This window comes from Lynx rufus, unplaced genomic scaffold (assembly GCF_022079265.1).
Source record: "Lynx rufus isolate CCGP_SWC_20201006 ecotype Redwood Valley unplaced genomic scaffold, mLynRuf1.p SCAF_8, whole genome shotgun sequence".
NCBI lineage: Eukaryota > Metazoa > Chordata > Mammalia > Carnivora > Felidae > Lynx > Lynx rufus.
The window spans coordinates 134,986,177-135,001,132 of NW_025814896.1; the positions used below are offsets into that span (position 1 = coordinate 134,986,177).

The window sequence follows — 14,956 nt, forward strand, 5'->3', positions numbered from 1 at the left end:
GTATCCTTGCCTGTGGGCAGCCACTGGCCACTGCGTCTGGAACCCCAGGTTGGGAACAGGTCCTGTCCCCACTGCGGTGGGGGGAGGGTGGGCCCAGAGACAAGGCGCAGATGCTCCGGGATCCTCGGGGCCCAAATGTGCAGGTGCACATGTTGGGGACTTTGCTAGAAGGGCAGTAAAGGCGCCTCACTTTCAGGAGGGTCCAGAGTGCCTGTCATTTACCAGCTCCCTCCCCTTGTTCCCAGGCAGCCCCCCCCCATCTCTGATTGGTTCCCTTCAACCCAAGTCTATACCAGGCCCCTCGGGGTGTTCTGGCTTCAGCGTACTTTTTCCTGGCCTAAATATGTGCTTTTTGGTGCCCAGGACTTCCGGTTTCACTCTGCCTTCCAGCTTTGCACCCTGTGGGTTAAAGACACCCCCTCTTTCAGCCAGGCCCCCAGGAGAGCAGCCCCCTGCCCCCCTCAAGCTCCGTCTGCCAGGTCTGCAGCTGGAGAAGGGAGGGAGGGAGGCTCACGGGTGGAGAATGAATTCCCCAAGAAACAAAGGTGATTCTGGAAACTCCTGTCTCTTACAGTCTGGGAGTAGAGGTGCCCGATTCTGGTGCTGTGGTATCACCCACTACATCAAACCCCAAAGTTGATACAACGCAGGAGGAGCCGCAGGCATGAGACTGGTGGAGAATGAACGTGAGGAGAGAGGGGCCAGAGGGCAGCCCGGTCCAGAGAGGAGAAGGCTCAGCAAACTGTCATCCAGACCGACGCCAGGTGCATTCAGAGTCGGGAAGTGACCCAAGGCCACGGCCGGTGGACTGTGACAGGCGCTGTGTTAGATGCTGTGTTTGGGCGGGAGCACTGATCCCATCCGGCTGATGAAGGAATAGTGCTCCGGAGGTAAGCCTGTCGCTGTGCTGCCGAGGGCAGACGCGAGCTTGTGGCCTGGGTCTGGTCCCCTCCGTGTGAAGGGAGGACTCTACCTCTAGCTGAGACCCGCCAGCCCCGCGCCAGACGGCGTCATCTGGTAACGCTCAGGGGCAGACACTGCTCAGCATTGCTTCCTGCCTTCTTTTCAGAGCAATTAAACGCGATCCAGTCGGGCTCCCAGGAACAAATAATTTAAGACCGATTCCCGACCGAACAGGTAACTATGAAACCGTGGGCTGCGCGAAACAGCTCACACGGTGAAGCGCAGGACCGAATGAATAAAGTCGACTTAGAATTTAATAAGGCCTCTCTGGCACGCACATCGAGCTGTTGAGCTGTGCGCTGCAATGAATCTAAATTTAGACGGGAAATTAGAGCAACCGTACCTATTTATTAACGCACCACTTTGCAGTGAACTGTTGTCCTGTTACGGGCAGGTAACTGACACATACTACCTTCCCCACTAAAACCATAAAATTTACATTTTCTCGAGCATCTTGTCTTTGATTAGCTTTCCTGAGTGCTCTATTTTAAGAGCTATGCTGCCTTTTCATCCCATTTCTTTACTACATGTGTATTTCCAGGATCTTCTACTTTTCCTTTATGGAAACGAGTTGGCCGCGCTGAGATTCTCTCGGTGTTCCCCAGGTATGGCGTAATTACTGGTTGCCAATTATTCTTCCGTAAGGGATACTCTAAGGCTTATTTTAAAAGCGTTTCTCCTCCGAAAACTGGCACAACACAAGGGCTTCGTGAGAGTCATGCCAATCCCAAAGGAGAGGCGTTCTTGTGCCAAAGGCTGAAGGCTGGAGGCCTCCTCGCCTCCAGACAAATGCTGGAGACTGCAGAGGGGCCAGGGCTCAGGATGGCCCTTTTCGCTGCTGATTGGAGAGGGGAGAGAACACATTAAATGGTGCAGTGCTGAGAGGTGGTGAATCACTGCTCCGTTGGAAGGAAAATTGTAAAAGTGGGCATGTTTCTCCCTAGGGAGGCGGTTCTTAAATTTGAAAACTGCGAAAGTGGATCAAATATCTGAAGAGGGCGAATGGAGAGCATAAGTCATTCATCTATTCATGCAAAGATGCAGGGCAGTGATCTGAAGGAGGGGTGAGAGCTGATGAGGGAGAAGGTGAGTAAGAGTGTTCTCAGCAGAGTGAGCGGCGTGGATAAAGGCCCTGTGGTCAGAGGGAGTAAGTAAGGCAAGTGGGAGGAATTGCAAGGCCAGTGTGTTTGGAGGTCTTAGAGTGAATCCTAGGAACCAGAAGCTATAGGGTCTTATGCGTCAAGTTCAGAAGTTGTGTTTTACCTTAAGAGTGCTAGAAAGCCAGTGAAGGTCTTCCAGTGGAGTGTGTTTGTGCAGGTGCATGCGCGTGAGTATGTGGGCAGGTTGGAGCGGGGATGGTTGTCACGACTTGATGTGTACTTGGCTGGATCCCTTCCGCTGTAGGTCACAGAGCTGAGTGGATGGAGGAAGGCTAGTGGACATCCACTGCAGCTGTCCAGGTTGGACACGGAAGGAATTTGGGCAAGAGTATGGTATGGAGATTGGAAAGAAGTGGATGGATCTGCGTGTCAACTGTAGGGTTTGGCGATGGTTTGCTTACCAGCCATTGGGAAGAGCAAAGGGTAAAGAACGACCTGTGGACTCCGCCCCCACAACCAGGTAAATGGTGGCCATTCCCTGAGCTGGCCAAAGGGTGCTCAAAGGGGACGAGGATCAGGAGGGGGGTCATGGATTCAGATCACGTTTCAGGTGTCTGTTTGTGTTGTCTTTGAGGTGTCCTAAGGAGAGGACAGCCAGGCACCGAGGTGGATGTGGAATGCAGAAAGCTTCGGGCTGAGTCGTGCGTTCTGCGGGGTCCGTGCTGGGAGGTGGCTGGATCTGAGTGTGACTGAGCTTTCCCAGACCAAGGGTCCAGCAGGAGAGGAGGGGCATCTGGACTTGAGGCTTCAGGAGCTCTAGCAGCGAATGGCTTGGGGAAAGTCAGCGAAGGAGACAGAGACGGTGAGACCAGAGAGGCAGCAGTTGGACAGAGTACGACAGGGCTTCCGGGGTCAGAATACGGTGGGTGTGCTGAAGACTGCCGTGGGGTTAAATTAGATGAGGGAGGAGCATTTTTGGCTGAAGCGGTTGGCAATTTTTGATCATGCTAGGATTTTGCAGAACAAGCCTTCCAGGTCATATCAGAAAAGACTCTTTCTTACAGAGGCAGAATTAAAGGAGGTAATCTCAGCCAAGCACTGGTACACTCAAGGCACTCAAGTACAGAGGACGATTTCTCTTATTTTCTACAAGAAGGACGGTTTATGATTGGTACATCCAAGGTTTTCACCCTCGGCACTGTGGACACCCGGGGCAGGAGGATTGCCGGTCGTGGGGGCTGCCCTGTACACCATAGAATGTCTAGAAGCATCCCTGGCCTCCACCCACCAGACACCAGTATACCCTCCCTCCCCAGGAGTAACAAGAAAGACACGATCCACACCTGGGGAGCAAAAATCTGCCAGCTGCCCCCCCCCACTTTGGGGCTTATGCTTCACGACAAACTTTTGTTAATATTTATGAAGAGACCTAATGCCTTTTGGTGTAAAAAAGAAAAATCTAAATGAACATTGCTAGCAGGACGGTACCCTGTCTCCCAAAGCGTATAATCTCCCTTTTGGGGTTACCACACACTGATGGCAGTATTTATCTTTGACACCCTGTGCTATTGAAATTCTTGACGGCTGAGAGCTGACTTCAGCAAACAAATTTAACAGCCTAGTTAAAACCAAATAGTTTTATAGAGAGGCTGTAACTTCTTTTTTTTTTTTTTTTAAGTTATAGCAGGACAGATTAGGGAGGCAGACAATAAAAGTCCTGTGGTTGCTCATATACTGTATACTTCTGCAGAGCAGTAATGCACTAACACCAGCCTCAGAGGCGGCCCGGGATGACTGCGTTTCTAGAATTCAGGGCTCCTTTCTCTCAGCCCTCCTCTGTGCCAGAACAAAGGGCAGTTTAATTTCCTGCTATACTGCGCAGTTTTACAGGAGCATTTGTTGAATAATTTTTTTTTTTACCCTAAACGAACTAGTACAAAAATCGTGCTAATCAGTTCCGATGGGATGCTGTGAGAAAGGGCAGACTTCTCAACAGGATGGGGTGGCATTGTTTTTCCAGGAGAAGCCAATGATGCTGGAACAGGAGCTCTAGACTGTCAAGTTTGGGCCACCCACAAAAAGAGACTCCTGAGCCCCTGGAAGAGGAATCACGGACTTTGTCTTACTTTTTCTCTAAACGAGTCAGAGAAGACTGTTCTTCTGTTTCACAAGGTATGCGTGTGAGCTAGTAGCTCATGGCTCCATTTCTGGGTCGATTCAGCCTGATCATGTTACAAATACTGAGCGTTCTGGATGGATATCATGGAGAATCTGCTATAGGATTATAATCCGGAATCACAAAGGAAATAATGAAGGGAGGGGGAAGAGGGAAGGGCTGGTTTTTATAAGCCTCTTCTTGGCAGCCGTGGCCCACTGGAGGGCAGAGTTCTTCAAGTGTCTCCACACTGGTGTGCAAGAAGTTATCCTCATTCTCACGAGGACAGTGGAAACCACCTCGTGGGGTCATCTGGACCGTGGGTCCCTTGATGGGTGTATTTGTCAGGGTTTCCCAGAGAAACAGAACCGACAGGCTATGTATAGATAGATGATAGATCTAAAAGGGATCGGTTCATGCAACAATTATGGAGTCCCATGATCTGGCATCTGGAAGCGGGAGACCCAGGGAAGCCCGCGGTGGAATTCAGGCTGAGCCTTCAGGGGAGCAGAGCGTGTAGATCCCAGTTCAGATCTGAAAGCCTGAGAAGCAGAGATCAGTGCCCTAGCCCACCAGTCAGGCCCAGTTCTGCCTCCCCCCACCTTCCTGTTCCACTCGGGTCCCGAAGAGATTGGATGATGCCCATCCGCCCTGGGGAGGGCAGACTGCTTTCCCGAACCTACCAATTCAAATGCTCATTTCACCTGGAAACATCCTTGCAGACGCACCCAGAAACAATGTTTAGCCAAATATCTGGGGCACACCATGCTCCGGTCAGGGTGACACATAAAACTGACTATCACAGTGAGTCTTTTGGGAAGGCTGTTCTGATTCCAGGAATGTCAGGATTTCTATCATGGAATAGAGGGGATTTTTGCTGAAAGAGCCCTGTAGAACTTCAAACGCAAGTAGGTTGTGGGAACAGAGGAGGAAGGTAAATCCCAGAAAGGTGATGGGACTTGACCCAAGTCGCACACTAAGTAGAGACAGAGGGGACCAGGGCCTCGATCTTTTGACCCCTAAGCAGTATGCTCATCACCCAATCACCTTGGGCTGACGGTTTCGTGTGATCCCCACAAAAGACAAAATGGCGAAACGGCAGAGGAGCTCTGGGCAGCTGAAGCCCCTGGGCGGGGCGGGGGTGGGGGGGGGGTCAGCCTGCTTCCATTGGGCCATAGGTTGTCACTCCCTTGAGCCCCGTGACCGAGTTGTGAGGTGATAGCACTGTCATCTTTGTGCCCCATCCAACGACCCACACTGCTTCTCCCCTTGGCCCATGGATCTTTGCCTTAGAGACACCCGCCATTCACATCTTAGAAATTAGGTCATTACCTCCTCCAGAAGGGCCAGAGACAGCCGTCCGCACCTCCCTACCTCAACTTCCTTTCTGCGTTCTACTTCCTCCTTCCCGCCTGCTGACCTCACGACTTCCCCCAAACCTAACTGACGAGCTAGAAACCCACAGGGAAGCCTGTGGCCTGCAGAGGGGAAGGGAGCCGTCCTATTTCTGGTTCTGGAAGATGGCCCCCATGGAGAGCTTCCGCGAATGACCCTGCTCATTGTAGTCGGCCACCTTTCTAGGAGAGGGTCCCGGGGACCCAGCCTGGAACGAATTATCCAGGAACAAGAAGGGCGCGCAGCTTCGGCCTGGCTTAGCGGCTGGAGCCAAAGCACAGGAAGAAATACCGTGATTTCTCATTTTCATTATTTTTGTCACCACGTTTAGAATGTTCAGCCTATTTAAAGGGAGGTCCTCTTTGCTTCACGAATGTGAATTTCTTGCAGAGAAAGTCCAGTTACTTAGTACTAGCCCTTCATCCTGGGCTCTCCGGCATTTTCAAACAAATTTTTACAAACCGACCAATGTTTGCGGGACATGGAATGCAGGCTATCTGTCGCGGACATCGCAGGGAGAGGGCGACACAGCCCTGCCTTCACGGGGTTTCTAATCTAGAAGGAAAGTCAAACTGAAGCCAGGATAAGTTGACTAACAGTGAAGAAACTGTGATTTAAAATGTTCTTTTTTTTTTTTTTTTAAAGCTTATTTGTTTGTCTTGAGAGGGGTAGAGAGGATCCCAAGAAGGCTCTGCACTGTCAGCTGGGAGCCCGACGTAAGGCTCGAACTCACGAACCGGGAGATCATGACCTGAGCCAAAATCAAGAGGTGGACGCTTAACCGACTGAGCCACCCAGGTGTCCTGAAGAAGCTGTGATTTAAATAATAAGGATTTCTCGGAGCAGCAAAGGGCCAGAGGCCGACAGGGCTGTGCTTTCTGAGGTGAGCAGTGGCCATCTGGGATTCCAGGATTTGAACTCACTGGGTGAGGGATAAGCAGAGAAGCAGGTATTCTTTTAATCTTTTTTAAAAAGTGTTTTTATTACTTCTGAGAGAGAGAGAGAGAGAGAGAGAGCAAGCAGGGAAGGGGCAGAGAGAGAGGGAAACACAGAATCCGAAGCAGGCTCCGGGCTCTGAGCTGTCAGCACAGAGCCCAACGCGGGGCTCGAACTCATGAGCCATGAGATCATGATCTGAGCTGAAGTCGGACGCTTAACCGACCGAGCCACCCAGGCGCCCCCAGAGGAAGGTATACTTTAGACGGATTCCTTCTTCCTCAGAAGGTCACGGGGTCTGTGAAGTGGGGACTCTGGCATAACATCACCTCTGAGGCTGCTGTGTGTGTGAGGAACGAGTTAATACGCGTAAAGCCCCTGGAACAGCACCTCCCCATGGCAAGGCCAGGCTAAGCTGGCTGTTACGAGGCCCCTGCAAGACAGGGACTTTTATCACAGTGTCACACAGGAGGAAAGCAAAGTCGTGCTCACGTGAATCACGCGGTTGGAACCCGGGTCTGGCTCGGCGCCCCCTCCGCCCGGAATTCCTGCCCTGGAAGACACATCAGCACGCCCCGGGAAGGTGTTTAAATAACGACTTTAATTTTCAGGCGATAAAGATGCCCCGTTGTAGGGTTGACCACAGAGTCAGTATCAAGAGAGAAAAAGCTTCAGGGGGCTTTCTGTGTGGCACTCAAGGCCACGGAAACACTTCCTTCTTCTTCTCGTGTATTTTTCCCGTCAGGTCGAGAGAGTGCTCTTCCCTGTCAGTGCTAAAGAAACAAAAAATTGACCTTTCCTTCCCTCCCCAAATACACCTTATACTCCAGAAGCCTTCTGCAGTGCCAATGCCCTGGGGCACGAAAGTACACTTACGGGGAAGGGTGCCCTGATGCTCGTTCAGGAAGGAGCCGTTTCCTTCCAAGTGTGGACTTACGGGTGCTTCGCATCTGACTCGTTTCTGATTATCATGCTAACAGCTGATGTTCTCCATACGTGTCTCCTCCAGCCTGAGCCTCCCGCATCTTTCTCGGTGGCATCCCTGCATCCGGTGTCCCAGGCCGGAGACCTGGCACGGTTTGCTGTCTTCTTCCCCTTGCCCCCAGCCCCCGCCTCAAGTGGCTGCCAATTCCCGCCCCTCCGGTCTCTCCCAAGCTTTCCCTCTGGAGACCATCCTTCAGGACACGACCCCACTGGCCTGTTAGTGCGCTTGTCGAGGATGGGGACAGGCGGGGGCGGGGGGGAACTTCTGGGGACAGAAGTCCCCCAGCTCGCCTCCCAGGCCCGGGTCTGCCCCAAAGCTGGGCACGGCGGATGGGAGATGGGCTGACGGGGGGGACACCTCGGAAACAGCGAGGACCGGCGGTGCTGGGGTGGGAAGGGAGGAGGGCCGGGCAAGTGGGCTCAGCCGGGACCCCACCTCGGCATACGGCCGGCCGGCGGGGCCCTCTGCTACCTGTGCACTAGGATCTCAGGGCCTCCTGGACAGCAACTCTCTGTATTTGTTCCCCGAGACCTGACCCTGGGGCTGGACCCCTAGTTGGGCCTGAGAGAATTAGGTTGAAGCTAATGGAGTTCTAGGCACCCCTCATTTCCATTGGCAAGGAATACACTCGATTTGGGAACTTCAGGTCTGCGTGGGCCTTTTGCTTCTTTGTCTCGGGGACTTCCAGCTCCCACGGATTTGCTTTAGGGGGACCTGCTTCTCACCCTCCTTCGGCACTTTCCCAGGGGCTAGTGAGCGTTTGAGACTAGCTGTTCCCTATCGAAATGCACTGTCTGTTCTGACTGAGCACTCCTTGCTTTTTTGCCTAGTAGCCGTTATTCAAAGGACTCCTCTCCCGGAGCAAATTTGCCTAGCCCCCCTGCTGGGTAGTATTTCTTTTTTTTTTTTTTTCAGGAGCATTTACCTCCTCAGAGCAGGGTTTGAGATGGGGACTACAGGAGACCCGTGATTCTTTGATTCTAAACAAAGATTTCCTTATAAGGAGCTTGCTTAGGGTAAGTGAATTCTGCCTGGAGCTATCCCTGTGACCTGTGGCAGGCTGTGACCCCAGAGGGAGCTGGCCTCCTGGAGTATGCCTACCCGGCCCCCCGGGGAGAGCTCAGGGCTTCCCTGGGGATGAAGGCCGCAGGCCTAAGGAGCACAGGCTGATTTTTAAGGTGTAAGAGATTCCAAGTCCTGTTTGGCCTGGCCACTTGTCCCTCTCGAAAGCAGCAGGGCAGCCCAGGAGGACCCTTCCCTCTGCTGCATGAAACGTGTTGCCTGCTTTGGCCACTTGTGACCCCTTTTCAACCTCGAGGGCCTGCAGCGGGTTCAGCATCTCTTGGCCCTTGGACGCAGGCCGTTATCGTTTGGTCCCAGCTGTCTCTTTCCGGCTCTGCCCTGAGTCCCTGCCTTGGGGCTCCAGTCCCCAGGCCTCAGGGACTCCGTTCGGGCTCCTCCGATGGCACGTGTCAGGGGACCCCGGACTCTGGGAGGCAGCTGAGATCTTGTCGCGCTGGCTGTGAGCCTTGAAGCCACGGCAAGGCCGTGCCGTGTTCTCCAGAAAGAAAAGCAAACCTTTCCTTGTACTCCACCTCTCGCAGATGTCTGGAGGGAAGAAGTGAGGTGTGGTGCGTGCAAGCTCCCCTACCCTCGGGGTCACCCTCTGCGTCCAGACGCCCGGTGATCCTGTCTCCTGAATCGGCTGGGCAGTCCCCGCACACGCCATGCCCTTCCTCTGGAACTCTCTTTGGTTGGGCGGGCCCACCCCACGCACCCAGGCATCCGTGCCCGGCTTCTCTGACTGCGCCTGCTGCGGGTTAGGTGTATGTCCCTGCAAGGCTACTCAGCCTCACTCTGACTCAGTTTTCTCACCTGTAAAAGGGGAACTCACAAGGCCATCCCTCTTTTGCAGGTAAGTGCCAGGCATGTAGCAAATTGTAGCAACTGCCCCAAATTTTGTGTGTTTCCATGCCCATGAACAAGGCAGCGCCTCCACTCTCCATCGAGTGTGAGTGAATCCGGCCCACGTCCCCGAGCCTTTTCTCACGTCCCCCACAGATTCGGTTCTATGCTCTACCTGGGCTTCAGGAGGGAGGGATCATTAAAAATTTTTTTTTCTTAATTAGGAAAAAAGGAGGCACCTGGGTGGCTCAGTCGGTTAAGCCTCTGACGTCGGCTCAGGTCATGATCCCACGGTTCGTGAGTTCGGGCCCTGCGTCGGGCTCTGTGCTGATGGTTCGAAGCCTGCTTAGGATTCTCTCTCTCTCTCTCTCTCTCTCTCTCTCTCTCTCTCTCTTTCCCTCCCCCACTCTCTCTCCCTCTCTCCCTCTGTCTCTCCCCCATTTCACACTCTCTCTCAAAATAAATAAACTTAAAAAAAAAAAGAAACAATAGGAGTTAAATACTATTTACAGCTTCTCACTGCTTCAACAGTTTCTGGCCCCTTTGGAGGAGACGGGGGTGGGAATGTCGCATCAGGCTTGCTCTGGAGCTGTTATTACCGTCCACGCTGTCACGTAGTGGTTTGTCCTAGATGCCTCTGTCCTACGGGAGTGTCAGCTGGTCGGAGCGGAAGGAAGGAAGGCGGGAACACACGAATGCTACGGTGCCCGAGGTACTTGACCCAAGATTTTCAAAGTGATTAAAACAGCCAGCTGTGCTCTCTCCTCTTCCAGTTAGGGTTGAGAGTCTTCTGTTGTGCAACAATTTATTTCTTTCCATTTGAAGAGTCTTGTGACTGCAGCTGTCTCAGATTTTTTCAGAAGAATACATTTTAGATCACTTTTTCCTAGGAGTGTTGGGAGGAAGGTTTGGGGTGTGGACTTTCTGGTTAAAAATTGAGGGCGCGAAGGGGTAGGATTGTGTATTTTCTGACGGCTCAGTTCCTATTTATGGTAGGGGGATGACTTTCTTCCCCAGGAGCCAAGCTGGAATTTCAGTGATTGACCAAGGGGGAAGTAATTCATTCCTTCCTGCCATCTCACCCTCTTTTCTCCGGGGCTCTCTCTTCCTGTTCAGTTTCTATTATGAACTTTCTTTGTCAAGGACGTTTCTCATGATTAAGTGCTTATACCTGCTGCTTCCCAACATATCTATGTGGATAGATTTAGGACAGATCAAAATGCTAAAAATAGCCTGGTTTCCCTTTACTCCGGACAGAAACCTAAGGAAGATTTTTAACTGACGGCCTCTGACTTGTTTCCATTATTACAGAATTGTCCATCTTTGTGCTCTATAGTCCTCTGGAAGTCCAGATCTTCCGGGTATTAAAGAAAACAAGAAAATCTGGAGGAAACTACCTGGCACCACCTAATCCTTTCTGTTTAATAGAGATTGAAGATAGTTGGCCATCTGGAAAAGACACCGGGAAACAGAGGGGACTTTGTCCCCGAGCTGGGCTCTGAGCCTTTATGAAATGGGTCCTGATATCAAGAAGAATGTCTTGCTCGAAGCCAGTTTCGTTCGGGGTGAAGTCTGCCCTTGAAGTTCCTCTGCTGACCTGACTCTGTGTGCAGGTGGGGCGGGACGGATGGAGAACCTTGGCCAACGGCCCACCCACCTTGGGTCCCTTTCTGTAACCACGAGGGCTACGTGGAACTACAACTGTAGGTCTTGTGGAAGTGAAAACTGTAGTGGTCCCCACCCCCCATGTTTATTTTGGGGCTTCTGGTTTGGGACTCACCTCACCTATCTGAAGGACTGGCTTGAAGTGGACTTATTTGGGACCTTTCTTTAGAGAACACAAAAGCCTTTGTTTGTAGCCGTATCTTCTTTGATAATACCGACTGACATTAGAAGCAGAGATAGCTTCAACGACAGTTTTCCACAACTCACGTTTTTTTGTCCCAACCTCTGTGGTCACTAGCAGAACTGCCCTGAGTTCGGGTCTCATTCCCAGAATGTAGCCTGGGTATAAAAACCTGGGGCCAGGAAGGTCTGAGCCACTGGCGGTTGGACCTGTGGTATCACCAGAGCTAAATCGAAACACAGATGATAACAACTGCCCTCCTCACTCCCCCACCCTTCGGAAGAGCAGAAACTGAACTTGAAGCTGCTGAGAGCTATAAAGAGTGTTTAACTTCTTTTATTATTATTATTTTAGAGACAGAGAGCACACACAAGTGGGGTAGAGGGGCAAAGGGGGAGAGAGAGAGAGAGAGAGACAGAATCCCAAGCAGGCTGCACACTCAGTGCAGAGCCTGACGTGGGGCTTTATCCCACGACCCTGGGATCATGACCTGAACCAAAATCAAGAGTCAGATGCTCGGGACGCTTGGGTGGCTCAGTTGGTTAAGCGTCCGACTTCGGCTCAGGTCATGATCTCACAGTTCGTGAATCCGAGCCCCATGTCGGTCTCTGTGCTGACAGCTCGGAGCCCGGAGCCTGCTTCGTATTTTGTGTCTCCCTCTTTCTCTGCCCCTCCCCTGTTCATGCTCTGTCTCTTAATAATAAACGTTAAAAAAAAAGAAAAAGAGTTGGATGCTCATCTGAGCCACCCAGGCACCCCAAGAGTATTTAACTTCTGTTTTTTTTTTCAATTCTGATTTTTAAATGATCCATTCTGAGGTTATTAGAACCTAATGTAGAATTTGATTAGAGTAAAACCAGAGTGACTTGTATAACTTGCTTTAACCCCTGCAGGTGCAATTGTGGTAATATCACTTCTAAGCTTCCAATTAATTTATTACACATGCACATGCTCTTCTGCAACCTGCCTCTTGAGGGTATCTTCCAAAATGTGTGTAAACTTGGAAGGAGGGATAACTTAGTCCAAAGGTGGTCGGTTAATTCTGCTTCTAAATGTCAGCCGTAGAAGGAACTGGAAAGTTGCTCAATCTCCACCATCGTACCTGCCCCTTATTATCACCTGGTGTCACTGCTGCAGATTATCCTGCAACAGCTCTATGGATGCTTGTCCATTATGCATTGATGTTCTGTGTTCTCTGCCCTGCACAGGCTGGGATGATGGTTCATGGGTGGCCTCTCAGGGCACAGTTCTCTAGTTCACAAGGGTAAACTTAAGCCAGGTGTTCCTGGAGCAGAGCACAGTGCCTGGATGCTGTGTTCTGAGGAGTTACCAGCACAGGCTATGTCAGAAGAGTCCTTCCCGACAAGCCTTAGGCCACGTATCAAGATCCAGCCGACAAGTAGACTCCTAATGACTTGCTAGGTGAATTTCTCTTTGGGACTCTTGCTACCGCTTCTTACAGATCTTGGGTCAGGGCCACCACCGTTCTCCCCGACAGGCCCTTAATTTTGAACATCTGGCTCTTTTGTTTTTTCCCCCATGGGCTTTGGGCTTCCTTTATGTATCTCTTTGTCTTCAGTGGCCAGTTCCTCATACCGAGAGGAAGGAGATGTTTGCTTTTGTCCAAATACAACATGTCCATTAGGTCCCAAAGGAGGCCCTCAGGTGAAGCACCGTTGAGCAAAGAAAATACGTTCAGAAGTGGATTTGTGTCACACACAAAGAAGGATGTGTGTGTCTGTGGCAAAGGGTGGCGGGTTGGGTAGCAAATAGTTTTGATATTTGGTTACAAAAGACTCAAAACCCTAATGGTTTTGCATTTACCGGTTTGCATATAGCACTCATGGTCTCTGGGCTATGGACATCGAATCTCTCTACAAACTGTTCAATATCAAAAGTCTCACAAGTTACTTGTTGGTAAAGTAACCCAAAGCTTCCAGATTGCTTTCTAAAATTTAAGTAATTCCTTTTCATAAGAACAAATTCTTCAAAATCTGGGGGAATATTTCTTTAAAAATGACTTTTGTATTTTTAATATTAAAAAGTAGACCTATGTTAAAGATTACTTTTTAAAGAATTCTTTAAAGACTTAAGGCCTATAACCCTCAGACAAATACAAATGAATGCCCATCAAAGATTTTACTTAACTCATTAATTAACAAGGGAACCAATAAAATGTTACAACCAGCTCAAAAGAGAATTCAAAACACACACACACACACACACACACACACACACAGAGGCCATCAGGAGCACTGAAGTGAATTTACAAATAGATGTAAAACTGGTCAAAATCTATAGAGCGATAATCAATTGCATCACCACACAACACAATTTGCATTTCTAGAACAATTTCTATTATTAGAGGGAAAGTGGAATGAACAATGTTCAACTTCCACCTAAGTGCTCTTGAACTTGGCCTATTTTCTTTTGCTAATCATTGTACTGACAGACTCTCTTCTACACCATTATTACTTTCTTTCTTCCCCAGGAAGAGAAAAAGTCTTCTCAGGATGCACATTAATTTTAGAACCTTTACATTATTAGGAAAATCAGGTGAGATAAAGCTAGAAGTCATTAAAAAGTTTGTAGAATCGTTTGGCTTTAGAAGAACGTTTACTTAAAATCTTTCTTTCTGGCCATAAAAATGAATCAAGGCAAACAATTAAACGTGAAAGTGAGCAGTAAAGAGAGACAAACGTATTGCTAATGGGGAGAGTCATTGTGTAAAGTTTGTAAGGTGTGCCCTTCCCCACCATCTCCACGGCTGTGACTTGTAGACTGGCGTGACGTGTAAGCCCGTCCCCTGGGGTCTGCCCCCCACGGTGTTATACAATGGAAACGAGCCTTTAATTCTGTTGAAGTTCATATAGGGTCTTGCTGTGTAGTTTAGCCTGGTTTACACTGACTGGACAATATATAGTAATGCAGGGTTTGCACTATTCTGGAATGAGGCCCTATATACCGCTCTGACAAAACATTTTATGTGTCACTTTAACCTTGGATATTGAGAATTTTCTCCATATATCCTTCATGAGAATAACCTTGGTCTCACTGCCGAGAGTTGAGTGGATTTTGAATGCCATGTGAACCTCCCAAGTCACGTGTTTCTTCTATGCGAATCTGTCTGTGGATGACCCATCTTGTGAGTCTAAGAAGGATGGGCCAGAGCAGAGGTTTTATAGTTTGGCCTAAATGTAGCTCTGGAATCCACTTAAAAAAATACTTTTTCCTGGATTTTATGGCAAGGGTTTTCGCTGTCGCTGTTGTTTTGATCTCGTTTTCGGTTGGTTTTCTGTCCCCGCCTATGTTTCCTTCTTCTGTTCTTACCCACTCACTAATGCGACAGCTCCAACGCGGGCTTGGCCTCCCCACGGGCTCATGACCGCTTGGTGAGTGGAGCACCTGTCTTGTTCACGGGTGGGCCCCTTGCTCAGTATCAGGCCCAGACAAAATTCCTAGCCAATGTTTACTGAATAAATTGGCAGTGCACCTCGTGATGTAGGGCTGTGGGGCAAAGGGGAGATTTTGTATTTCAGTGTTAAACCAAGTTCGGTCTAACAGGGGTGTTCTGATTTCCCTGTGTTTGGGGTCATAGCATGGTAATATTGCTATTTATGTTTGGAGCAAGTCCAAGATCACCACTCTAGTGAAGGCACTTCCATCTGAGA

At 50.1% G+C, this 14,956-nt stretch overlaps 3 long non-coding RNA genes across 3 annotated transcripts; all 3 read left to right on the plus strand.

Annotated features, from left to right (window-relative positions):
- The first annotated feature begins 568 nt into the window (after positions 1 to 568).
- On the plus strand, positions 569 to 1,544 carry LOC124503133 (uncharacterized). Its single transcript, XR_006960118.1, has 3 exons — positions 569 to 890; positions 1,070 to 1,137; positions 1,505 to 1,544. It is a non-coding gene; the product is annotated as an uncharacterized LOC124503133 (long non-coding RNA).
- Positions 1,545 to 1,913: 369 nt separating this feature from the next.
- On the plus strand, positions 1,914 to 4,159 carry LOC124504409 (uncharacterized). Its single transcript, XR_006960396.1, has 3 exons — positions 1,914 to 2,049; positions 2,368 to 2,583; positions 4,084 to 4,159. It is a non-coding gene; the product is annotated as an uncharacterized LOC124504409 (long non-coding RNA).
- A 2,200-nt stretch (positions 4,160 to 6,359) lies between these two features.
- Positions 6,360 to 9,613, plus strand: LOC124504392 (uncharacterized). Its single transcript, XR_006960392.1, has 3 exons — positions 6,360 to 6,496; positions 8,450 to 8,550; positions 9,139 to 9,613. It is a non-coding gene; the product is annotated as an uncharacterized LOC124504392 (long non-coding RNA).
- Positions 9,614 to 14,956: the final 5,343 nt, after the last annotated feature.